General features: G+C 46.0%; 1 protein-coding gene across 4 annotated transcripts in view; it reads left to right on the top strand.

Annotated features, from left to right (window-relative positions):
- The window catches only part of UBE4B (ubiquitination factor E4B), a 1,139,522-nt gene that overhangs the window by 152,122 nt on the left and 962,223 nt on the right, over positions 1-25,177 (top strand). The window lies entirely within an intron of this gene.

Raw genomic sequence — 25,177 nt, 5'->3', positions numbered from 1 at the left:
TGTAGGAGATGGTTGGAGATCCCAGCATAGATTATGTTGCTGTAGTATAATTTGCCTGTGATGAAGGTTGTGTGACGGTGCGTCTGGTGTTTTGGGATAGCCATTTGATTATCTTGTGGAGCATGGCAAGAATATGGAAGCTGGAATCACAGACCACATTGACGTGTGCTGTCATTTTGATCTTGTCATCCAGAAGGATTCCCAATTTTCTGGCGTGGCCGGTGGGTGTGGGTCAAAGCTCTAATGGTGCCATGGAGAGTTCTTATTCCCGAAGATCAGCATTTCCGTATTGTCAGTGGAGTTTGAGGCAGTTAATCTCATCCACTCTGCTACATTGATCATGCGGTTGGAGGAGTTGGTTCTAGTGGTGGTGTACTTGTTTGCCAGCGGTGTAGGATATGATTGTGATGCTTTGGGATCTAATGATGGTGGGGAGCGGAGTTGTATAGATGTTGTACAGGGCTGGGCTGAGTGATGAGCCCTGAGAGACTCTGCCGATCAGAATCTTGGATTTCGATGTGTAGAGTGGTAGTTTGACTCTCTGTGTTCTTCCTTTGAGGAAGGAGCCTATCCATTTGAGGGCCGGTACTTGGATGCCTATGTCATGTAATCGTCTGATGAGGGTGTGGTGGGAGACTTTGTCGAAGGCTGCAGATAGGTAGACTAGGATGAACGCTTTGGTTTCTCCATGGTCCAATAGCGTGGATGTCATCTGACAGCGAGGAATGCTGTTTCTGTGCTGTGGTTGCTCCGGAATCATGATTCGGTGTGGTCCAGTAGGTTGTGGTGTTCGAGGTGGCTGGTGAGTTGGCTCTTGATGGCCTTTTCACTTTGGCTGTGCATGGGAACAGACAGCTGGGTTGCAAGTTGCTCAGTTCGCTTTTGTCACTTGATCGTTTTTAGAGGAGGGCGTTGATTGCTGCTGTTTCCTGCCTTCTGGGAAGGTGGCGGATTTGATGGTGTTGATGTTGGTGAGGCTGTTGACGATTTGTGGTTTTCCCATATTCTAGATGTGGTGGGGGCATGGGTCCGCTGGGACCTGGATTGTACAGTTTTCATGATTGATTGCTGTGGTGTTTTCTGTGGAGAGAGGTTTCCATTCAGTCAAGTGTCCGTCTTGGTTGGTGGCGGTCAGGTTGGTGATGAGATCTTTGGTGTCTGATGGTTGTTTGAAATTGCAGTAGATCTCTTCTAGTTATTATGGAAGATGCTTGATACATTGTTGCAGAGTTCCTGTGATTGGGAATGGTGTTGGCTGCGGCCTTGGGTGGTGAATATCTTGACGATTGAGGTCTTGTTTCAGCTGTTGGAGTTTAACTCTGAGTTGGGTTAGTGCCCTTTTCTTTTTTAGTGTCTCAAAAGTTGGTGGTAGTGTCTGAATGCGGCCTAGGATGTGGTTCTGGCATAGGCATCGTGGCTAGTTCTTCGTTTTATATATATATTTTTTGGGTTAAAGACTTTTATTTAGAGTTACAAGTTAGTACACCGCTATTCAGCCAACAACCCGGAGGCAGGCAGCATCAGTATTTGCAATTCGACCTCATCATACGGTCTCATTCCGTATATATTTGTACATATCTTGCAACATGGATGTGCGTAAAATAAAGAAGGAAGATAAACAAATAAACAAACACATATAACCAAACCAATAGCGTTCTGTGTTTCGTTACGGTAGACTTGGCAGTACATAGAGTATCGCGTCACCCTCACTGGAGCGGGTTCGTTAGTTCTCGTCTAAGAAGGGGGGGGAGAGGGGGGAGTGTCACAATAGGCAATCCACATCAGGCATCCCACTCAGCCGTCCATACGCATTCATAGGGATAAGTCCCACTCCCACTCAATCACAGCGTCATCCATCCCTCTGCTCGCCAATCGTGGCACCACAGCATTTGATCTCTCATGTTTCGACTCTCCACTATCTCAGTGCTCTCTCACCACCTCACTGACCGTATTTACTCATCCATCTCTACTCCAGCCAGCCAGGCCGTCAAGGGCTGCCAGATATCAGCAGGTCTAGATCTCAGTGGTAGGAGTTCCCAGTATGTAGTTAGTTGATCCCGACAGTACAGTGCCGAGTTAATCCAGCCCATCACCCTTGGAGCTACCCCTTGTTTCCAATGTAGTGCAATCTGTCTCTTCGCCAGTAAGAGCAACATACCAACCAATTTCCTGGAGGCACTGGGTATATCGGCCACCAATCCCAGTAGAGACATCAGTGGATCAGGAAGCAACGGTTCTCCAATTATTTGTCCCAGTTTCGAAAACACCTCTACCCAATATTGCTGCACAGGAGTGCATGTCCACGTGAGGTGGAAGAAAGTTGCATCTGCAGCACCACAACGCCAACACCGAGAGTCAGCTAGTCAGCTAGCCGGTACTTGGATGCCTATGTCATGTAATCTTCTGATGAGGGTGTGGTGGGAGACTTTGTCGAAGGCTGCAGATAGGTAGACTAGGATGAACGCTTTGGTTTCTCCATGGTCCAATAGCGTGGATGTCATCTGACAGCGAGGAATGCTGTTTCTGTGCTGTGGTTGCTCCGGAATCATGATTCAGTGTGGTCCAGTAGGTTGTGGTGTTCGAGGTGGCTGGTGAGTTGGCTCTTGATGGCCTTTTCACTTTGGCTGTGCATGGGAGCAGACAGCTGGGTTGCAAGTTGCTCAGTTCGCTTTTGTCACTTGATCGTTTTTAGAGGAGGGCGTTGATTGCTGCTGTTTCCTGCCTTCTGGGAAGGTGGCGGATTTGATGGTGTTGATGTGGGTGAGGCTGTTGACGATTTGTGGTTTTCCCATATTCTAGATGTGGTGGGGGCATATGTCCACTGGGACCTGGAATGTACAGTTTTCATGATTGATTGCTGTGGTGTAGTAATCCCATTTTGAAGAGCTGTGCCGGCGTGCGGTATTTTCTATGCAGAAAATTAAAATGTATTAATCTCAGCCTATAATTAGGCGATAGATTTTCCAATTGATTTCAGAAGAACGTCCATTGTTTGTGCGTTATGCTTATTCCCGCCTCCGCTTCCCATTGCGCTTTCGAACCGGGTCGTATCCACGGCGCCGTGTCCTGTGTTATCTTATAGATCCTGGTAATCAGTTTGTTCGGGGATTTGTTCGCTAGTATGTCTTCCAGTGCCGAGAGCAAAGGCGGCACTGCTGGGAACGTCGGGTATCTGGCCTTACATGTCGCTCTAAGCTGATAATAGAGTAGCAACTCAGACGCCGTAGGCACCTCTGATTCGCATATGTCTCCCAGCTCTACAAATGTGTCGTCTGGGTAGAGGTCACTTGTGACCAGAAGACCGCTCTTGCGTGCCCTTTCAGATATCGCCGCGTCCTGCAAGGGACCCAGTAGCGGATTACCGCCCAGCGGCATGGATGGGGCATATAGTTCAGTAATGTCCGCCCGTTTTGCTATGTTTTGCCAGGCCCATCTCACTGTTTCCACCGTGTTCACATCATCTGGTGTACGTTTGTATTTATGGTAGACCGTCGTTTTCAAGGGGGTGGGTGCCGATACGTCCTTCTCGATCGCCACGTGTGGTGGATCGGGTGTTGCCAGAAATGCAGGTATTGGGCCTGGGCGCAGTATGCATAGAGCTCAAAATCTGGAGCCGCCAGACCACCCTGTCGAAAAGGAAGCGTCAATATCTTCCACTAGAATCTGGGTTGTTTGCCCGCCCACACTAGATCCAGGTGCGCGGAGCGTATGCGTTTAAAGAAGGATAGTGTAAGTGGCAGGGGTATGTTCGCAAATAAATACAAGAATTTTGGCAGTACAACCATTTTGGTTATGGCTATACGGCCTGTCATTGACAGCGGTAAGGTGACCCATTTCTTCACCTTGGTCTCGAGCCATTCCACTGCCGTGCCATAGTTCAATAGCCACAGGTCCTGTATCGAGCGGCTTATGTGGATTCCCAGGTATTTTACCTCTTCCGCTACCCAGGTTATGGGGAATTCGGTATGACATTGTGCCGTTCCGTCCGTCAACGGTAATATCGTAGATTTAGTCCAGTTAATGTTAATGCCCGTTAGGCCACTATATCGCACTAGTTCCCTCATGAGGGGGTCGAAATTTTCGGTCGGGTTTTGCATAAATATTGTCATGTCGTCTGCATATAAGGACACTAACAACCCTCTGGAGGTGAACCCTATGCTTCGCTGGGTGTTGTGTTGCCTCAGTCTCGCCGCAAGCGGTTCCGTGGCGATGGCGAATAGCAGTGGCGATAAGGGGCAGCCTTGCCTGGCCCCTCTAGTGATAGGCATAGGCTGCGAGATCTGCCCATTTACCTTTACTCTTGCCGTGGGACAGTTGTAAAGGATGCAAATTTTCCGAATAAATAGCTTACTGAATCCCATTCTTGTGAACAGTGCTTGTAGAAATTTCCATTCGAGAGAGTCAAATGCCTTAGTGGCATCTAACAGGGCAGCTGCGGCCTGGACCTTTGGGTCTAGGTAGTGGAGCAATCCAAATAATGTGCGTAAATTGTGCGAGGTTGATCTGCCCGCCACAAATCCCGACTGATCCGACAACGCTATTTGGGGCAGCATTGGTTTCAGTCGTTCCGCCAAGAGTTTAGCGTAGATCTTGGCATCTAGGTTTATCAGCGAGAGCGGCCTATACGAATCCGGACTCGTAGGATCTTTGTCCGGTTTTAGGAGTGTGATTATCATGGCCTCACATAGCGATGGGGGAAGGCTCCCGGTCTCGATCGCTTCCATGTACATCATATGCAACCTGGGGACAAGGATATCAGCGTATTCTTTATAGAATGACGCCGTAAGACCATCGGGTCCCGGCGCCTTACCCGAGGGCATGCCAGCTATGGTCATCCGTACGTCATCCTGCGTTATCGGTAAGTCCATGTATTCGCGTGCCCCGTTGTTGAACCACGCCAATGCAATTGTGTCTAGGTATTCCGTTATCACCTCGTCCTGCGGTTGTACTTTGGAGGCGTACAGGTGCTCATAATAAGCTGCCATAGTGTGCAAGATATCGCTCGGTGACCGGACAGACTCGCCAGTCTCAGCGGTAAGTTCCAAAATATATTCCGCACCCCTGGGCTTTCGAAGCATTGCGGCTAGTGTCCTTCCAGGGCGGTCCCCCTCCCCATATCTCCGAGCCTGAGCGTATTTATGCAAGAATTTCACTTCCCTTTCAGCCTCCTCTTGATACTGAGTGAGTTTCGCCCTGAAAGCCGCCCGGGCACCAGCAGTAGGCGACCCAGTAAGCTCAACCTCCAGAGCCGCCAATTCTTTTTCTAGCGTATCTAGTGTGTTTCTTATGGACCGCAGCACTCCCGTTTTAAGTGCCATACAGTGTCCCCTAGTTACCACCTTGCAAGTCTCCCAAAGCGTAACAGGCGAGTCCACAGTCCCTTCATTGAACTCAAAGAATTCTTCTAGTTTCCCTCTCAGTTCTTCCTTAAACACCTGATCTAGTAAGGCCTGCGATGGAAATCTCCAGCTAAATGGCTGTGCGTATTGTGCGGGGGTGGCCAACGTCACTCCCACCGGTGCGTGGTCTGACAGTGATCTTGGTAAGTGCACCGCTGCCAAGACCGAAGCATGTAGGTCCCTGGACAGCAGCCAGTAGTCCAGTCTCGACCATGCGGCCCTGTGGGCCGTAATGCAGGTGCCCGCCCGCGCACGGGGGTGCAGTTGCCTCCAGGAGTCAACCAGGGATGCCTCCATGATAATGCCTCCCAGTGCCTCAGCCGCCCTTGGGTGGTGTTCCCAGGCGGCGCCCTGTCGATCCACCGCGTCGGATAGCACTACATTGAAATCACCTGCTCATAATATTGCTGCATCACCAAAGGGACGCATTTTATCCCATAGTTTCTCATAAAAATCAGGATTATCATCGTTCGGGCCATAAACATTCACCAGCAACAACTGGATTCCACACAACATTCCCAGAATCAATGTGTATCTTCCGTCCTTATCCTTCAGCACCCGTTGTGTCACCCAGTGTAGGCCTCGGCGGATCAGGACTGCCACCCCTCTGGCATAATTCGAGTATGGGGCATGTATCACTCCCCCCCCATCTAGTGTGTTTGAGTTGCGGGGCATCTGTGTTATTTAAATGCGTTTCCTGAAGCATGCAAATATCCACATGTTTCCTTAACAAATAGGCATGTACCAATCTCGCTTTCCTCCTGTCATTCATTCCTCTCACATTCCAAGATAAGCTTGTTATTGACGGCAACACAGCATGCCCATCTGAGTTATTAGGCTCCCCAGTCTTTAAGTTACCTCCAGTGACCATAACAATACCAAAAAATGTAGGTGCAAGCGGATCGGCAGAGCACTCGTTGCATTACGACTACGGCTTCGAGGCCCCAACCCCTCAGTCAATTGTAACAGCAGCCATGCCCATCCCCATCCCCGGTTTATCGCGTCAGTGTCAGTGACTATCATACGGAAGATCTTCGGTGACATATGCAACACAGAACTTTCATAGGTTAACAGTGCAAACCAAACAGAACCAAGCCCTATCCCACCCTCCCCACCCGCTCCAACCCCCCAATCAGGTCGTGCAATCACCCCCCCCTGTACCATCCCAACAGAACCAAGTAACAACAATAATAGATGGTCTAACCATGTTGTGGGAGACATCCCTTGGGGTGCGCAGGTACTTGCCCTCTAACCCTGTACTCTTGACAGGGCGATCAAGCGCAAATCTGACTCTGTGCGCTGCAGGGCCTCCCGAACCTCAAATCAAGCGGAGCATCAATTATCTAGTATCAGTGATCTGGATTATGCAGTAATAAGTACGATACCTCCCCACTTAAGCAGTTAGCGCCCCATCACTTCCGGTTGTATGTTTGCATTTTCCCTCCCCCAGGAAAGGGTCCCTGCGGCGCCATATTCAATAACATAGGACATTATTCAACATCACTTAGCTGAGCAGAGTCCCCACGTTTTTCGGCCTCCGTCTGCCCCCTCTGGTCTTTAGCAAGCTGTTTGGCAAATTTCAATGCCGCTTTGGCGTCCGTGAAGAAGGTGGGTTTACCCGGCCCCTGCACCCTCAGTTTTGCCGGGTAGATCAAGGAGTATTTCGTGCCGGTTTGCTGGAACACCTTTTTTGCGGGCAAAAATTCCCACCGTGCTGATTGTACTTGAAGCGTGAAATCAGGGTACATAGCAATCCGGTTTCCTTTGTATTGCAAATCTGCCATGTTGCGTGCCAGTCGCAGTATCGAGTCTCTATCTCTATAGTTCAGAATGCGGGCAAGGATTGTCCTAGGTTGAGCACCCGCCTTGGGCACTGGTCCTAACGTGCGGTGTGCCCTTTCCACCAGTAACAAAAAGATCTTTCATCATCTGCTCAACGTAGCGTGTCAGTCAATGGCCCATCAAATTCGCTCCCTGCACTGTACGCAAGGTGCCTCAGTCCATATGCACAAGCTGCCTCAGACTATATGCCCAAACAGTTCAACAGCGACCCACACTATAGTTAATCAGAAGTAATATCCCGCTTTTGTCGCCACCTCCAGCCGCCGATGCGACCGGTCGCAGACTCCTGGTCAAAATGGCGGTCCGCGCCCATTCACCCTCAGCTTGCGATCGTTGGCAATATTCATGAACAGGGGGTCTACGAGCGCCACGCGTTCCAGAGCCTTTCTCCTCCCAGTGGTCGCATTCGCGGTCAGGCAGCCGGGTATCCCACTGACTCCTTACCGGCGATCGCGTGTCCTTGCCTCGTCCTCCGCTGCGGTCGCGCGTCTGCTACCATGCACGGCGCGGATCGTCGCCACCACCTCCTCGGGCGCCCACGTCCCAGCGATCGGAGCAGAGGTGTGTGTTGCCGCCGCCGCCGCCAGGCACCTTCACTAGGCGGCCGCCAACCAGCGAGTGCGGTCAGAGCCTCCAGTCGCCGAACCAGGCGGCACAGTCAGCAGGCGCGGTGTCGGGCACGTAGACACTTCCGGCCGGCCAGCTCCAGCGCAAGCCCCCGGCGTCACATGCCGCAGCAGGCCCCACAGCGTAGTCGGGTCAGGGAGGTAATCCTCACCGAGAGCTGGGGCGCAGTTTCGCCAATCCTTCACGAATCGAGGTGGGGATATTCCGCTTGTTCAAGGGGCACGAGACCCGAGCCCCAGGGTCAGTAAAAGCGGATTCATTGCGGATTAATCTGCTCGATCGGCGGAGCTACACTTTCAGGCAGCCATTCCGCTTGGCAGTCAAGCCACGCCCCCTTCGTTTTATATTTAGGTGTTTCCAGAAGTGTTTAGATTCAAATGAAAGAAGGCTTATTTTTGTTTGGCTCGGGCTTCCTGAAAGTCTGGTCTTTCAGGGGTATCTTGATCATCTTGGAGAAAAATATTCCCATAGCTTTCCTTGCTAGTTGCAGTTTCCCCATTTGAGACCCTATCCAGGCATAGATGCTGGAGAAGGCATGTTTTTGTGAAGTGCTTATTAGAAGGAAACTGTGAAGCACCCCATACATGTAGTAGGTCTGTGATAGAGGATCATCAGCACTAGAAAAAGGCTGAACACCTGAATCTGAATAGATATAGTCTAATTGACTCTGGGGCCACAGGGACTTTGCTTTCTTGCAGGCTATTCGCAAATTAAGAAGCAAGTACATGATGCAGAGCTTGAGGAGCTGCAGAAGCGCTCCTGGTTTGCAGGTGTGGTGAGCCTGAACTGTCTTCAGGCTACCGGTACCGTAGAGGAGCCTTTATCCATTCAATCGATCTCCAAAAGGACTGAAAAGGTTTTCTTCATATTCCCAAATTTTGGATAGAATCTTATTGGGCATGGCAAGTCATCCTAATTTGGGCACCCTTTGAATAGTCTACCTAGACGTAAATGTTGCACAGATTAATTTGAATTTCTGGGGTAGTGAGGTTTATCAGTTTTGAACTGGTTATGATTGGAAGCTCAGCTACATAGGCTCAAACCCACTAGGATGTCCTGCTTTGAACACAGAAAATAGCCTATTTTTTGTTGATCTAAATTAAAACCTATTTGTCTCGAAAGTAATAGCTGAGACAGGACATTACGTTTGCTGCTTATTATTTACCTATCTTGCTGTATCTGACTTTTAATGTCTACCACCTCCTCCTGATGGGATTTACTGCATGACTTGGCTTCCTGTAGACTGTCAAGTGCCAAAAGAGGTATATGGCTTTCTAGTCTCATTGCTTTAGTACTGGTTTCGTGGCAATACCATTAGGAAATAACTGAGTCAACCATGGATACTGCCTGGAAACCAAATTGGTAAGACCTGGACCCCAACTGCAAAGGCCAGGCAATATTTTCAGAACAAGCAAATCAGTGTATAGGAAAGTAAACTTGCCACTAAGTTGGGTCTGGTTCTGATGACATCTGTCTTAGACTATCTAGTATTTGATGCAATGCCACAGGTTACATGGAGAGCATTGTGCAAAAGAGAGACAACAGAAGGATCAGGGTTGACCTAATGTCCCTTTCTGTCAATCTGATTTTTTGACTGAGTGGGGAAACCAGTTATTTATGCAAAATGGCTTAATATAGTTTTTTTTAGCACAAACGTTGAGTTTTTTAAGTTGTTTACAGCTGTGAATACATTACATCATGCATACATGTGATCATCGGCATCCTTCGATTCTAAGGTGTACCAAGTTATATGTTAACAGTGAGAAGTACAATAGTATTATCCTCTATAGTAACAATTTGTGCACAGGGATCGCGTATGCAATAACAGTGGAAAAGACTTTGCCAGATGTTGTATATGACTACGTGTCAGGCAGGCTACAATCAAATATGCAATATCTATCCACAGAAATACAAATAATAAATCTCAATCGTGTACAACAATAAAGAACTGAGCTACTACCAACTGAGTGTCTGCTCCCTACATCTTGCGAGAAAGGCAGGGCGGAGGGCTGCCGCACCGGGTGGGGGAGGAGGGGGGGAAAGCAAGAGGGGGAGGGAGAACACAGGCTATAACTTCAATGATACCTCATTCTTCAATAAGGGTTGTAGATTGTATTTTGCAATGTTGTAATAACTGAGCCCAGTCTATTGATATTGGTTTCTTTCTTAATCCTTTATACTCTTCACGTTGCAGCGCTTCCCTCTCAGCAGTGGCCCACTGTGTAACCTCCTCCCGCCACCTCCCCTCGTGAGGTGCCTTGTGTGATTTACACCGCTGAGTGATGAGCCTCTTGGCCAATATCAAGGCAAGGCTCATAAAACGCCGTAATACCTTTGCCTTCTTAGGAGAGGAAGGAGCCCCAAAAGACAAGTTTTAGGAGCATTCCACGTAGGGCGTTCGGTGAGGCGTGTAGGCCCTGTATAACCTCTGTCCAGAATTCTACAAGAGAGGGGTAGGCCCATAGCATGTGCAGAGAATCTGCCTCTGGATAGTGGCATCGAGGACATTCCGAAGGGGAGATTGGGTACATACGCTTTATCACCCGGGGCGTAAGGTAGACCCTGTGTAGTACAAACAATTGTATTGTTTTGAGCCGAACATTTTGGCAAACATGCTTAGGATACTCAAGGATCTGCACCCATTCTCTTTCCGTAAACTCCCTGGCTATGTTCACCTCCGATTTATGTTGAAGAGTCAACAGGGAGAGTCCTAGATGGAAACATAAGCTGCGGTATAGCTATCTGACCAGATGACTACCATGACCCATGATGTTCAGTGTTTGCAATAGTCGGAAGGTCAGGGGCTCCCTCTGGTCAATCAACCAGTATTCCAGCACATATTGTGTAATCGCAGCATGTGTTAAAAACAGTGTGGTGGGGCGAGTAAGTCTGCATGAATTAGTCGTGGGGTATCAAATTTCCATCTAAAAATAAGTCACCCATTGTCGTCACTCCAGTCTCCGCCCAGCTACGCAATCTAGAGGTAGATAGTATTTCCGGTAACGTGGGCAGGCCACATAGGGGGACATTGGGTATGTACGGCACGGGCGTGCCAGTATTTCGGCGATAATTTCCAATACTGGATTGCAATATGCAAGAGATATGGGGGGGGGGTCTCATTCGGTTTGCACCGGGGCATAATAGTGATTGTTGAGAGCCAGCCTGCAACCGTTCGGGGGAATAACCAATCTCATGAGTTTTGACCGGCCAACCAATAATCCAACCACTGTAGCTGGCCCACTATAGAATAAGCTTTAAAATCCCACGCTCCCATGCCCCCTTTGGTACTTGGCAACTGCATTTTGGGAAGAGCCAGTCTATGACTGCCCTGTCCCCATATTAATGAGGTTAATAAAGTATTGAGTGCTCTGTAAATCCAAGCAGGGAGGATCACAGGGAGATTCACAAAGTGGTACAACATTTGAGGGAGCACGACCATCATGGAGACTGCTATACGGCCGGCGATCGTGAGAGGCAGAGTGTTCAAAACGTTACTTGGGTCCTAAGATTAAGTGTACGGACCACATTTCCATCGATGGTGTTGGAGGTGGATTTGTAAATATTGATCTCTAGATATATAAAGGTAGAAGGCTCCACCTTAAACTGCATTGGACCGAATTGGAAAAGAGGACGAGTATATTAGGCACCTATTGGATGTATCTTTTAGGACCCACACTGTACCCATAGGGTGGAAACAGGCGGTAGTACTCCCCCTACAAAAGAAACCAAACATCTGTTTCGAGAAACTGGAGAACCTCCGCCCCATATCACTCCTACCCTATATGGCCAAAGTAGCGGAGAAGGCCGTGAATATCCAGCTGATGGAATTTGTGGAGGAGGCGGCCCTCCTTCACACCACTCACTTTAGATTCGGCCTCGACATTCCACCGAGTCGCCCCTACTAATGGCAGTCGAGACCATTAGGCAATGAGTGGATGAGGGCCAAACCATGGCCCTGATTCTGCTGGACCTAAGTGCAGCATTCAACACTGTAGCACATACCACCTTGCTACAGTGTCTGAATGAAGGTGGGATCTCAGGCGCTGCACTGAAATGGATCCAGTCCTTCCTGGTAGATAGGGGTTTTCAGGTTAGGCAGGGGGACTGCTACTTCAGAGTGATCAACTTGGGTCAGGGCGTTCCACAGAGTTCGTCCCTGAGTCCAACCCTATTTAACCTGTATGTGTCCCCGGTGGCTACCATCGTGGAGGCTCATGGGCTGCGTATAGTGTCCTATGCTGATGACACGCAGATGGTCATCTCCCTATCGCGCGCGCCGGGTCTTGCTGCGGACAGTTTCAGAGCTTGCATGCAGGAGCTGGCAGCCTGGATGTCTTCCAACTGCCTGAGGCTGAACGGCAGCAAAACAGAAGTGCTCGTGGTAGGGGGGGCCCATCTGTGTGGAATTCAGCATGGTGGCCACCCTGTTTGGGGTTGGCACCGATACCTTGTCGGGAAGCCAAAAATCTTGGTATCTGGCTTGACACTGACCTGACATTTAGGCCTCAGATCAACTGAGTGGTGGGGGTGTGTTTTGGTGTCCAGAAGGGCCTGCGGAAGGTTCTTGAGCTCCTACCCACGGAGGCCCGAAGGACGCTGGTGCATGCCCTGGTAACAGCACGCTTGGACTATGGCAATCTCCTTTATCTGGGGGCCACAGAAAGGAGCCTCGACCGTCTCCAGGTGTTACAGAACGCCGCGGCCCGCCTGGTTTTGAGGCTGCCTAGGAGATCGGCCTCGAAGGCAGCGCTCCGAGCTCTTCACTGGCTGCCGGTGAGGAGTAGAATTGAGTTCAAGGCTCTGTGCACGTGCCACCGAATCATGGGTGGTAAGGCACCGGTGCCATTGCAGGACCTTGTCACCCGCTATGAGCCGCCCCGAGCATTGAGGTCGGCTGGCTCTGGGTTATTGAAGATCCCCAGAGTGAGAAAGGCTTGCATGGGGGGGGCAGGTCTTTCAGGTTTTTGGCTGCCAAAAGCTGGAACAAACTCCCGCTGGAACTGCGCCTCGAACCCTCAGAGTCAAGATTTAGGGGCAGACTTAAAACTCATCTGTTTGTTCGGTAGACTGGTGCGATATCATGCTGCGAAGATTCTGTCGTTACCACCCACCATAGCGCGGAGACACGCCGTTGAGCGTAATCAGGAGCTTTATAAACTTACCTATTATTATTATTATTATTATTATTATTATTATATGTATCCCGAGACAGCGTGATGTATGCAGCCTAATGGAATCCCAAATGGAGCTATCGATCGTGCAGCGCAAACGGTGTGCTAGGGGTTCCAAGGCGCGCACAAACAACAAGGGCGACAGGGGGGCAACCCTGTTGCGTGCCCCAAAAAACATCGAAAACATCATAGGCTAGTGAGATGTTAGCACCAGTTTTAACCCTCGCTGTGGGATTAGTATAGAGCAGTTCCACCCACTTGATAAATTCTGGAAGGATCCCATATTTGGCCAGAGCTGCCAGCATGTATGGCCACCTTAAGGAATCTAATGCCTGATGTATATCCAAGGAGAGGCAACCCGGGTGGGGGAAATCTGTTCAGGCATAATGTATTAGGGCATAGAGGCGCCGAATGTTCAATAAGGTACTGCGTTTGGGTGGCTTATTATGGTTTTCTATAGTACTGCATGTCTCCTTCCTGATATTTCAGGGCGCTGACAGATTAAAAACAGTCCAGGAAAATCATGGGAGAGTAGAGCCTAAAGTCCAATTTTATAGGTGAAGCACTCGTCTCTGGTTTTCCTTAGTGGTAACTATTCGAGAAGGCATTTTTGAATATGTGAGTTTTCAAAGGTCTCCGGAAGTGCATGAAATTGGGTTCAGAAATCAAGTTGGGGTCAAGAGCATTCCAGAGTGTGGTTCTTGTGCATCTAAGTGCTCTACCTCCATGTTTCATCCTGTTAAAGGATCATTGGTTAATGAGAGGAGACTAGAAGTGGAGGTCTCTGGTTTTGATTTAGTCAGGTGTCCGTGTCAGGTATGCAGGCTCCCCAGGCCAATTTGGTTGGTAGATGGTACTTAGGTCTTTACATTTAATCCTAGCATGTGCTGAAAGCCATTGGAGTGCTTTGAGGGCATGTTGGATATGGCCTCACTTCTGGAGGTTAAGGATTTATTTATTTATAAAGTTTTATATCGTGCAAACTTGATCCCGAAGGATATCAGAGCGCTTTAAAATTTGAGGCAAAGGTAACAAATCAGAACATTAGTCTAACATTGGGAATCTAATGGGCATTGACTAGAACAAACATAACCGCTCAATATAACCTTAGTGCACGAGTAGGAATGGGCGATGCGATGACTGTCTGGTTCTATATTGTTTGCAGTCTGACTTGAGAGGAGACTCGGATTGTTGAGGAATGTATGGATCCGCATTCTTGGGCGATGTGAAGGAGCAGCAGGATTTTTTCTTTACTTTTGGCGAGGGGGATATTGTGTTTCAAATTTGGATGGCCAGTTGAAAGGTAGCGATTTAGACTCTGTGCCATTAATGATTTGAATCTTGGTGACATTGCTTTGCAGACGCTTTCCTTCATACAGTGAAATTCATAGTCCAAGGTTGAAGATATATTGTTTGGGTTCTCGCTACCATTTCTGAGACAAAAGTGAATGTGGGTCACCATTTTATATCTGGAACTTCACCTGGTACTGTTCAAGGAAGTGAGCCAGGGATCCTACAAAGCTATTGAAAAGAAGACACAAGAAAAATGATCCTGGAGCAATGTCAGGAAATATTGGCAATGTGTAATATTTGATCGATCTGACACTGAAATCCTGCCTACAGTTGACAGGAAATGATTAGATTAATTGAAGAGCATTTTTGAATATCCCAACCTATTGTTCTAGCCTTTCCAATAGGATTGAATGCTTGACAGTTTTGTAATAGGTGGCAAGTTCTAGGAGTATGAGTGGAGTTTTATAGTTCTCATCCAAGGAGAGGATATACTCCTTCGTGAGTCAATGTAGTTTTAATTACCCTTGTCGGTTTGAATCAAGACTGATAGTTGTGAAGGAGAAGGTTGAGTTTCACAGACTCTTGAAGATGTCTCATCACCTTTCTTTCGATATTTTGCTAAGAAGTGGACACTGGCAATAGATATGTCCATATGTGTGATGTATTTTTGAGAACAGGCTTGAAGGTGCCATGCTTCAGAGGGGCAAGAACCATGCAAGAGAAAAAGGAGTAATTAGTTATGTTAGTATTTACATCATGAGGATAGGTAAGAACTGTTTAATGTATGCAGCTTTAGAGGGCAAGGTTAAGAGCCTCAGTAGCCTCAAAGGGGTTGGAGAAGTTAGACTGTAATGAAGGAGTGAAATGGGAGGCTAAAGAGGCATTTGAAGGACTTTCATGATAGTTTTACAGATTTAGCCTCTATGAACTCTAGGTTTTGCTGAGTTGTTCAGCTATGTTGTGGTTACCTTTTTTAATGCTTCTGGTTTAGACAGCTTATTCTAGATCATATATATTTCCTTTGGTAACATGCCTCATTTACGCATTTAGTGCTGTATGCCTTTTTGGCTCTCATTTACTTTGTGATAGCCTCATCTGTGTCTCTTGTAGCTAGTATTGTTTTCTACAAATTGTGATTTGCACCATTCTTCTAGGTTCTGCCTGACAAGTTTCAACTCTGCTATTTTCCTGTTCGACCACAAGTTTGGGGACTTTGTAGCCCACCCTGGACGTTATACATTTGGTGAGGTCTGTGATGCATACAGTGTATATTCTGTTCAGATAGAGGTTATCCAGCAGTGTTACAGGGTGTTGGCTCTAAATATAAAGTCCGGGTTGGCTGCACTATACTGAAACACCTCTATGCTAATGTTTCTAAAATGGTTGACGGGTATGATTTTTTTGCAGGTACTGATGGTGGGTTTGCACATGAGGTTTGTAAGGTTGATAGTCGGAGTAGTTCCGCCATACCTGGCGAATCAATGCAACGTCTGCCCATTCAGGTTGTTAGTGAACACGAGGTCCTTCGTGTGGCCGCTTTAGTTTGTTCGACAAAAACACTTTTTGGTAACTTGATCTGCATTTTTACGAGGTCTGCAACACCTTTGATGAAGGATCTGTCAGCCCCCTGATTAGTCTCAAAGTAAAGTTATTTTTGGCTTAATTGCGACAACCTGAAGACATACTTTAAACTTGCAAGGATGATAAAAAATATTTAAAAGTTTACAAAATAGAAAGAACATTTTTTGCCAAAATATTGTCCTCCTATCCCTGGCACTGAAATGCAACACCTTTCCGTCATATTGCACATTTAATGATGAAAAATGTGTCCCCCACAGTGAAAGAGGCCCAATTTCGGAAGTTGGCTGACCCATCCATGCTGTATTATACAGTATGTTGAAGCACAATGTGAATTACATTTGACCGGAACAAGGAGTGAAGGTGGAGTGGTGGTAGCATGAGATATTGACTAGAATGTGGTGGCTATTATTTATAAAACCCTGGATATTTATAAAGCCTTTAGAAAATGACAGATTTGGAAATCGAATATTGGAGTTAACAGAATACTTGTCGAAGCAAAGATGTCTTTTTCCGATTATTTTTGTTTTCTGTACCTGCCAGTTACTTTTTGGGATCTTAGTGTGATGATTGACTTTACACCCTTCTTACCATTTGGTAGACAGTTATATATATCGGGTAGGCCACTGACCATGTGTCTCGTCTGTAAGTGATAGCCCTGTTCATTGACTGAGCCCTTGTATCACATGGTAGTGACAATTATACAATTAATGACCCTTGACCTCACAAGGTTGTGATGGTCCTGTTCTGTGACTTAACTTATACATCATTTGAATGTACCGGTTCTGCTCAGTGGAGAACCCTCTAAATCTTGTGTGATAGTGATTGCTTTGTGGTGAACGATCTCTTGTGTCACATGGTGACAGATCCTGTTTTTCAGGTAGAAGCAACAGCTCTTTCTCATTGACTGACTCATGCCCCAGAGTGCTGTGTGACTAACCACATGTTTAACGTTACAGGGATGGTTCTCCCAAGTGATTCACCTCATGTCTTGCATTGTAGCTTTGCTCAGATTGGTCAGAGATGTCATGTTTACAATTGATCTCTACTCAGTATGATGACTGATTTACCACATCTCATGGTAGTATTAGTTCTCTTTAAAGACTGGCCCTGCCCTCTCGTAATAGCAATTTCACTGCTCTGTGGCAATCCCCCGATTTTGTTTTGGAGTGATATCTTTGCCCAGTGACCCCAGGTCTTAAACAATAGTAGTAGTAGCTCTAATGTCAAGTTTAACTTTTACTCCTATCGAGATTTCCAATATGGCGGTTGTTGCCTTAGCAGGATTTGTCTTTCTTTATATCCAGTAAGGGCAAACTTTCATTTTTGTTGACTAACATAGTGCCAAATACTTGTGCTTCAATTGAGACAACTGGAAAAAAAACAGCCTGAAGTAGTTGCGTGACATTCTAGAAAGATTCATTTTCTGCCTGCTGAGCCAAGCTCTGGAACCTTGCCTTGACTCTATTTTTAATTGCTTTCTTTGTGTGAGAAGCCATGTATGTTCTCCATTCTAAGCCTGGATAAGCTGGCCAAGTATGAACATCATTTCCATCCATCCTTTTGCTGACAATAACCATTATATCTAAATGTGTCCGCTGAAGTGGGCAACTTCTTCTTATAAAATCTCTTGTTTACCAAAGCCCCTATGGTTGCAGACAGTCTGAGTTTTAATCCATCAAATCTGAGGTTTTGCTTGGGTTATAGTTTAAAATTTGACTATTGTGACTAATGTCATAACCCCTGTTCTGGTTGAGTCAGCCGGATCACCGGAGTGGGTCCTTGTTCGATTTCAAACCTAATTTTAAAGCATATATTGCTAAATAGGTACACTTAACCGCAGTTACTACTTTCCCTTTTACAACAAGTTAAGCGCTTTTTTTGCTTTATAGGTCTCGCAGACCAAGCACTGGAGCGCGCATGCGCTCCTCGCTCTGCGAGGCTTATTGTAATCTGTAAGATTTCAGAAGTGGTGTTTAAGCCGCGCCCCTGCATTTCATTGGCTTTCGTCATCCATGTAAAACGCTGGTTTTGGATTGTGCAGAAGGCTTCTTAGTTCCTCCTTGTTACCGCCCTGTCTAATTTTAGGCCCACCCATCCGGACTAAACGGTGTACTTGCTGCGATACACTATTGACTTTATTTGTTGGTGTAAGCACTCTTTCCATTAAAGTGAATCTGCTTTCACGTCTATGCAGAACATACATTTTTGCAGCGTTACCCTGTTTTCTTTATTACTATTGGTTGTAGGCAATTCTCTTTTGTGAAGTTGCTTTCACGTGTTCATGTTGTGTTGATGCGTGGTGAAGGAAGTGCCGAATGTCCTCCGATTGTCTAATAATAAGCCACAGAGAGGTTAGTACGTTCGGGGCAATACGGTGCGTGTTTAACTAGAATGGGGCAAGCCGTGAGACAAAGAGGGAGGTAGCGGCTCACGGGGAGACAGAGCGAGAGAGACACAGAGGCAGTAAGAGTGAGTGATATGTGCCAGTACTCGCCAGTGTGACAGGGAGCCACGGGCAGGTTAGTACATTCGGGGCAATACGCTGCGTGTTCAACTCTTGCTCTGCTGCTTTCATGTCGCTGTGCATCTTTGTGTTGTGTTGATTTGTGGCGAAGGAAGCGCCGACTTTCGACCGATTGCCTAATAATAACCCATGGACAGGTTAGTACGTTGAGGCTTCTTAGTCCCTCCTTGTTACCTCCCTGTCTCTTTTTGGCCCCCCCCACCCGGACTGGATCTTTCACTTGCGGTGTTACACAGCAGATGCCAAGCTGAGTCTCCAGGGGGAGGAGGGGATACGAAGAAGGGAAACAAGCCTTCCAGCTGCCCTCTCGTCCCTCCCAGTCAGGCACTATCCTCAAAGCGTGGTGTAAATACACCAATGGCCTTCTGTCCAACCCCAGGGGTTAGATTTTCGCCTCTGCTCTTCATCCTTCTGTAGTTACTGAAAGGTGCTACTGAAAAATCCTCCCCCTTTTATTTGCTCGTGTTTATTTGCATGGAGAGTAGAGGGACAAAACTCTAGGGTGCTAAAGCCAGCCTCTTCCTGGTTGTGCAGTTTAACCGCTGACGTAATCACAGTTCATAAAATAGCCAAGGCGTCCTTAGAACAGGGCTATGCCGCCAGCGGGCAGTAGGCTGGCAGCATCGCACGACCGTTTCTCAGGGTGAGGAAGGTCATCGAGGACACAGCACAGCTGTACACAGCATAGAAGTAGGCTCACAGCCCCTCGTTGTTGGTATAAAGGCGGTCACAACAGGACCTAAATAGAACAGATTTCCTAACGTCCCAAAGCGACTCCTGCAATCTGGTTGAAGTAAGGCTTTCTGGTCACATTGCGGATCCGTACCATGACACAATCCTCTGAGGACATGCTGGCTTGTGCCCCGTCCATCTGGTCTTCTATTAAGACCCTGTTGGTCTCGTGATTACACAGCTATGCTTGTACAGGGCCTATGTTGGGCACAGCCTCAGCAAAAACAGGCTTGCCCCTAGCCCTAGAATCTTCTTCCAAGAGGGACAGGCAGTGAGCGAGGACATCGTGCCCCGAGTGTGAGGAGGGGGTCGGAGTACTTGCAGTGTATTCGTCTCATGGCTCGGGGGTGTCAAGTTAAATAAATAATGTAATTCTTTTGACGGCTTGTGTTTGCTTCAGATGGATAATCAACACATCGCGCTTTTCTGTATCCCAAAACAAAGTATAATTATCACCCCCCTTCTAGTAGGGCAAAATATACAAGTTCCAAAATAAACAAGGCAGGATTTTGTTTTGTTTGAAAGCTACGTGACTCTGCGGTGCAGATGTGTGAACATTACAAGCTAGAACAAGCATTTGTAATGCAATAGGTCTCGCATTTACGAGAGTTTGAGCTATTGACATTGCAAATGACAATGCTTTTTATTTTTGTTTTTGTTTTTAAAACCTATCTAAAAGGCATTGTTATTTACAATGCCAATAGCTTAAACTCGTGTAAATGTGAGACCTAGTGTATTGCAAATGCTTGTTCAGGACTGTAGAGGCTGTGATAGTTTCCTGCATTTTTGGTGGGAATGTTACATGTGTCAGTGTGCTTAAATGTGCTTGGATTCCCCTTGTCACTTACTACTTTCCGTCTTGTTATAGGGTCATATATGCTTGAACATATTACACCTCTACACCAGTACCTGCACTGGATGTCACTATAAGCCAGTATACCGATCTGATTGGCGGGCCTGATGTACAAGATGCTTGTACTTTATCAACATTTTTGTCGAGTATTGCATGTAAAACCCATAGCAAGCCTAGCCAGGCTTTTGACATTCGTTGCGTGAACCAGTCCTTTTCCTTGAGAGCAGATTTGAATTTAGCTGTTGGCTTCTTCCTGGGACATGTGGCTCTTGTAAGAAGCAAAGATCGTCTCTGCAGTGTATTTGTTCCCGTTGCCACTGACTGGTTTTGTTTTGGTTCATCCATCTCAGGGACTTTGGTTAGACTAAACAGTAGCCTTTGAGTCGGGGAGGCTGTACATATAAAACAAATGTAATCTAGGACTATATGCGTTTTTCATGTCTTTGTACCTTCACTCTTCAAAGTCTTGGTATTTCAAACCAACACGCTGTGGAACGGAATCCAATGTTGTCCAGCACACAAAAGTTAAAGCGGTTCAGTGCCATGCATGGCCCATTCACACTTTGTCTGGTTCCCTACCAAGCTCATTGGCTTCGAAGACACAAGACCCAGCCCTCTTTGCTTTCTCGTACAGATGTCTTTGTGCGCAGTTCTTGAACCTTCTCCTCTAGGGAACCTTTTCTAATTTTCTTTTTGTACTTTTCATAGCTGATATGAATTTTTCATTCTTGTGCTTCTCTTGCCATTAGAACATGAGGCTTCTTGAAATTGCATTGTGTTACCCTATATGGGTTGGACACAGGCTTAATCCCAGGTTCCCCTTGCATTTGCGTAACAGTTTTGTTCTTGAAGTGTCAGATGGGACCCAATCTCTCTCCAGGTATCCTCTGAGGTTGCTTTCTGGGATTTCACTTGAGGTATCCAGTAACGTCAAAGCTCCACCCCACCCCCAAAGCAAAGCTTTAGTAATGGTGTCCTTAGTGACCTCTTTCTTGAGTTTTGTAAAAGGTATTTTTGGGGGCCTGTGCTGGAGTCTCCTGCCTGGGCCTCACTGTATGCATCACTGAAAAGGGCTCAAACTTAGGGATTTGTACTGGTTTGACTAGGACTGTGTTTTTGGCTCTTATCGAGTGCATCCCCCAGGGCCTTCAGCCCTAAGGAATTTGTTCTTTGCCAGGCTATTATAGGGTGTTGATGCTAAGTAGTGAGCTTTTGTGGTATTTCTTTTAGGTCTGGGTGCTGAGCTTTGCTACGTTACCATTCTTTCTTTACTGTGTATCGGCCTGGTCATTTTCAGGGGCCATGCACTGCTTGGGTAATACATTGGAGCGACCATCAGGCTCTTCAGAGATGTGCTAGAGTGAGTTCTTACTCTGTGGTTCTCCTTGAGTATTCATGTTTGAGATTCTCTCGGGGACTTTTCTCATTTTGGGGAGTTCTATTAAACTCTAACTTTCTCGCCTAGTAGATCCAACCTTAGGTTTCTGATTTGCTGCTACGTTTCTAGGTTGAGTGGTAGCTTGACACATCTTTGTTATGGAACCTCTGGTTTTTACAGGGATGTTGTTTGACTTTGTTAGTGGGTTGTAGAGCCCCCTAAGCCCTTGAGAGTTACTTTCTATGCCTTGTAGTAGGATTTTGGATCATTCAGATATCCTGCTTTTGAAGTTTTTTTCCTTCCACCACCTCTGTGTTAAAATTGGTCTGACCTGCGTTTTCCAGGTGATTGCCACTCCCCTCACCTCGAATATTGCCTTTCAGAGAAGATACAGTTGCTTGGACAGCCTTGCCAGTGGGACTTGCACCTGTTGTCACTACACTGTCTATGGGGAGGTTGCGGCTTCTTGCAGGTTTTGCTTCTTGGCAACTGGGTTTTTATTACAATGCACAGGTGCCTGGCCACTATCCTCCTTCCTGTGGAGTTATTGTGTGTCCCTGGCACCTTGGTTTACCGTATGATGTGCTTCCGAGCTCGATACTCCCATTCATGAGCATTGCACACTTGCTTCATGGCCTTCCTTGGAATTAAGGTAGGCTTGGTGTTCCCTGAAATGCAGTTCAGTGGTGTGAGGGACTATAGAATTCTTTTGTATTGAAACCTCTTCTGGGCATAGGTTATCTGGTGTGCCCCTCCCCTTTAAATGGCACTTTTGCTTCCTCTTGAGGTTGGGGTCCCATACTTTGTGGTGCTTTTGAACGGTGTCTTCCTAGTGAGGTTCCTCGAGCTAGAGCTTTCCTACCTCGATGGGATGTGCTTTCCCGATGGATCCTATTTTTAGCTTTGCCAACTGGTTCCTTTCCACCTTCCTTGGGTGGCTTCTCTGCATTGGAGTTCTACTAGGTGCCTTTTGCTCCTTAGGAAATTAGCCCCCCTACTTCCTCTGGTTGCAAGATTCCTCTGTAGTTTGTCTACCTCTCCACATCTTCACAAAGTCTCCTCCTTCCGGCCCGACTGCACATTTGGAACATTTCTCCTCTAGACTTCTGCCCCCTTAAAATCTGAGACCTCCCAGTGTTGAGCGGTTTGGATCTGTTTCCATCTCAGATCTTCCTCCTAGTTCTACAAAGTGCGTCTTTTACAGCAGTCTAAGAGTCCTAAGAAACCCATGCTCTTTATGAAGATGTTCATTGCAACAAGCATTGACAAAGCCAATATGTCTCACCTATGCAAGAGCTAGTGGCGTGGACTGTCGTAGAGTGGAGTAAGAGTGCTGTGGCAAAGTGTTGTGTTTAGAAGTGGCATAGAGTGCAGCGGCATTGAATTCAGTGGCGTGGAATGCAGCACCATAGAATGCAGTGATGTAAATTAGTGTTGCATAGTAGAGTGCAGTGGCTCAGAGTGCAGTGGCGCAGAGTGCAGTGGCGCAGAGTTGTGTAGAGTAGAATGCAGTGGCATAGAGTGCATTGACATGGAGAGCTGAAGAGTTCAGGGGCATCGAGTGGAGTGATGTAGAGTAGAGCAGTGTATAGTGGAATGGTGTAGAGTGCATTGGTTTAGAATGCAGTATTTCAGAGTAGAGTGGTATAGAGTTTAATGGCATAGAGGGCAGTGTTGTAGAGTGTCTAAGTGCAGTTGCAGAGAGTGTAGTGATGTAGAGTGCATTGGCATAGTATGGTGTTGCAGGGTATAGTGTTGTAGGGTATTCAGTGGAGTAGATTAGAGCAGAGTAGAGCCTCATAGTGCAGTGGCGTACAGTGCAGTGATAGAGTAGTGGCACGGAGTGCAGTGACGCAAAGTAGATTGTTTGAGACTAGAGTGCAGTGGCATAGAATAAGGTGAATTTATTGTTTAGTTAATTATAACCATAATAATTTTGACATAAAAGATACAATATAAATATGACTTCATAGTTTAAAACAGAACTTAATTTTCAGTTTCTGCACTGTTGATCTATGCAGAATTAATGTTCGTATTGTTCAAATAATGTTCATAATTTTAGACCGTAGAGTGCCTAGTTAGCAGAGGCTAAAGAAAAGCAAGCTTCATTATTAGACTGGGATGCGGTACTGATTTGTTCTAAAATTAATTAACTGTGCAAAATTGACAGGGTAAACGCTTTGTGAACCATTAATTTTTACCGAAGTAATTAGATCATTATTTACTATGTACAAGCGTAAGGTGCTTAGGCCAGCCAGAGCTTAAAGGTGCAGGATTCATTCTTACTTTAATATATAAGGAGTTCAACTGAAAATGGTTTGATGTGCAAAATGAGCAAATTAATTATACATTTCTTCCTTAAGTAGATACATAATGAGCCCTGCTTCTAAAATTCTATTCAGTGTGCATTAGTCGTTGATCAAATCTGTACTATACGTATAGCTTTTTGTCTTCTCAGTCTTAGAAATAAAATGTAAAGACATTTTCTGTTAAAGAAAATAAATCAGTGCTCCTGTTGGGCTGTGGTTTTCAAAGCCAGATCGCTAATTGTGAAGTATTTTATCAATTTGCAGTTCATTTGGGGATCTCACTGGTCTAGCCCATGTATGATAGCTGTTCTGCATGTCCTTATTCCTGTAGCGATGAGGGTTTTTCTTAGTAAAGTGATGCGTGCTGTATATACAATATCACAATAGCAAAACGGTTATGGTCCCTAATGTTTTTAGATATGCTCACACTTTTGGGTCCACCGCAAAAACCCAATTCTATACATATAACCAAAAAAAGTGAGGAGCATAACCGGAAATATTTACAAGGGTCTAAGACAATCTCTTACACATCATAATGTCTATTGCCAAATTGTAACGCAACTCCTGAGAGCAAACAATCATGTAATATACATTATTCTTTCAGATTACTTTTCATCAATTTGTATTCATAATTTTCAAGTAAAAGCAAGACGACATATCCAAGATGAACAGCCTACGCGTTTCGTTCCTAATCACTAGGGACTACTTCAGGGCTGTTGAACATGAAAAAGACAGACAAACAGTAGATTAGAAAAAGCAGTCGACCACAAATCAACTAGTAATAATAACAATACCCCTGAAAGGAGTTATCATTCAAGTCTGTTCCTTTTACTTCATTAGACAAGTAACAGATATATTTCTAAAAGCTATATAAATAAATATACACACATTTTAAAGAAGTTGCACCATATGCTCTCTTACGTACAGAAAAGTAACATTTTCAATAAGTGCATGGTTCTTTTGCTTTGCACACTTATCAGAAATTATTTTTATCAATTTTGCAACTTTTTGTCTTCCTTTTAGCACTTTTCTGTTTGATAACATCCGCCATTGTTAACTTATCAAATAAATCCCCTTAGTTTTACAACCAACATCTCTCCTAATTTAAAACAGATTTAAGTCTGCTCAATCCTAAATTTGCTGTCATTTAGTTCACTAGTCATATCATCGAACCGCGCACGTGTGGAATTCTCTCTCACAGTGGGGGAATTCCGGCCGCAGCGAAGTGGTTACGAGAGATGTTGGTTGTAAAACTGAAGGAATTATTTGATACGGTAAGGTAACATTGACGGATGTTATCAAACTGAAAAGCGCTAAAAAGAAGATAAAAAGTTGCAAAATTGATACACCTATAATTTGCATTTCTGATAAGTGTACAACGCAAAAGAATCATGCACTTATTGAAAATGTTACTTTTCTGTACATAAGAGAGCATATGGTGCAACTTCTTTAAAATGTGTGTGTGTGT

Source organism: Lissotriton helveticus, chromosome 5_1 (assembly GCF_964261635.1).
Source record: "Lissotriton helveticus chromosome 5_1, aLisHel1.1, whole genome shotgun sequence".
In the NCBI taxonomy this organism is placed as follows: Eukaryota; Metazoa; Chordata; class Amphibia; order Caudata; family Salamandridae; genus Lissotriton; species Lissotriton helveticus.
Note: the sequence above shows the minus strand (reverse complement) of the source record. Positions and strands in the feature narration are given on the sequence as shown.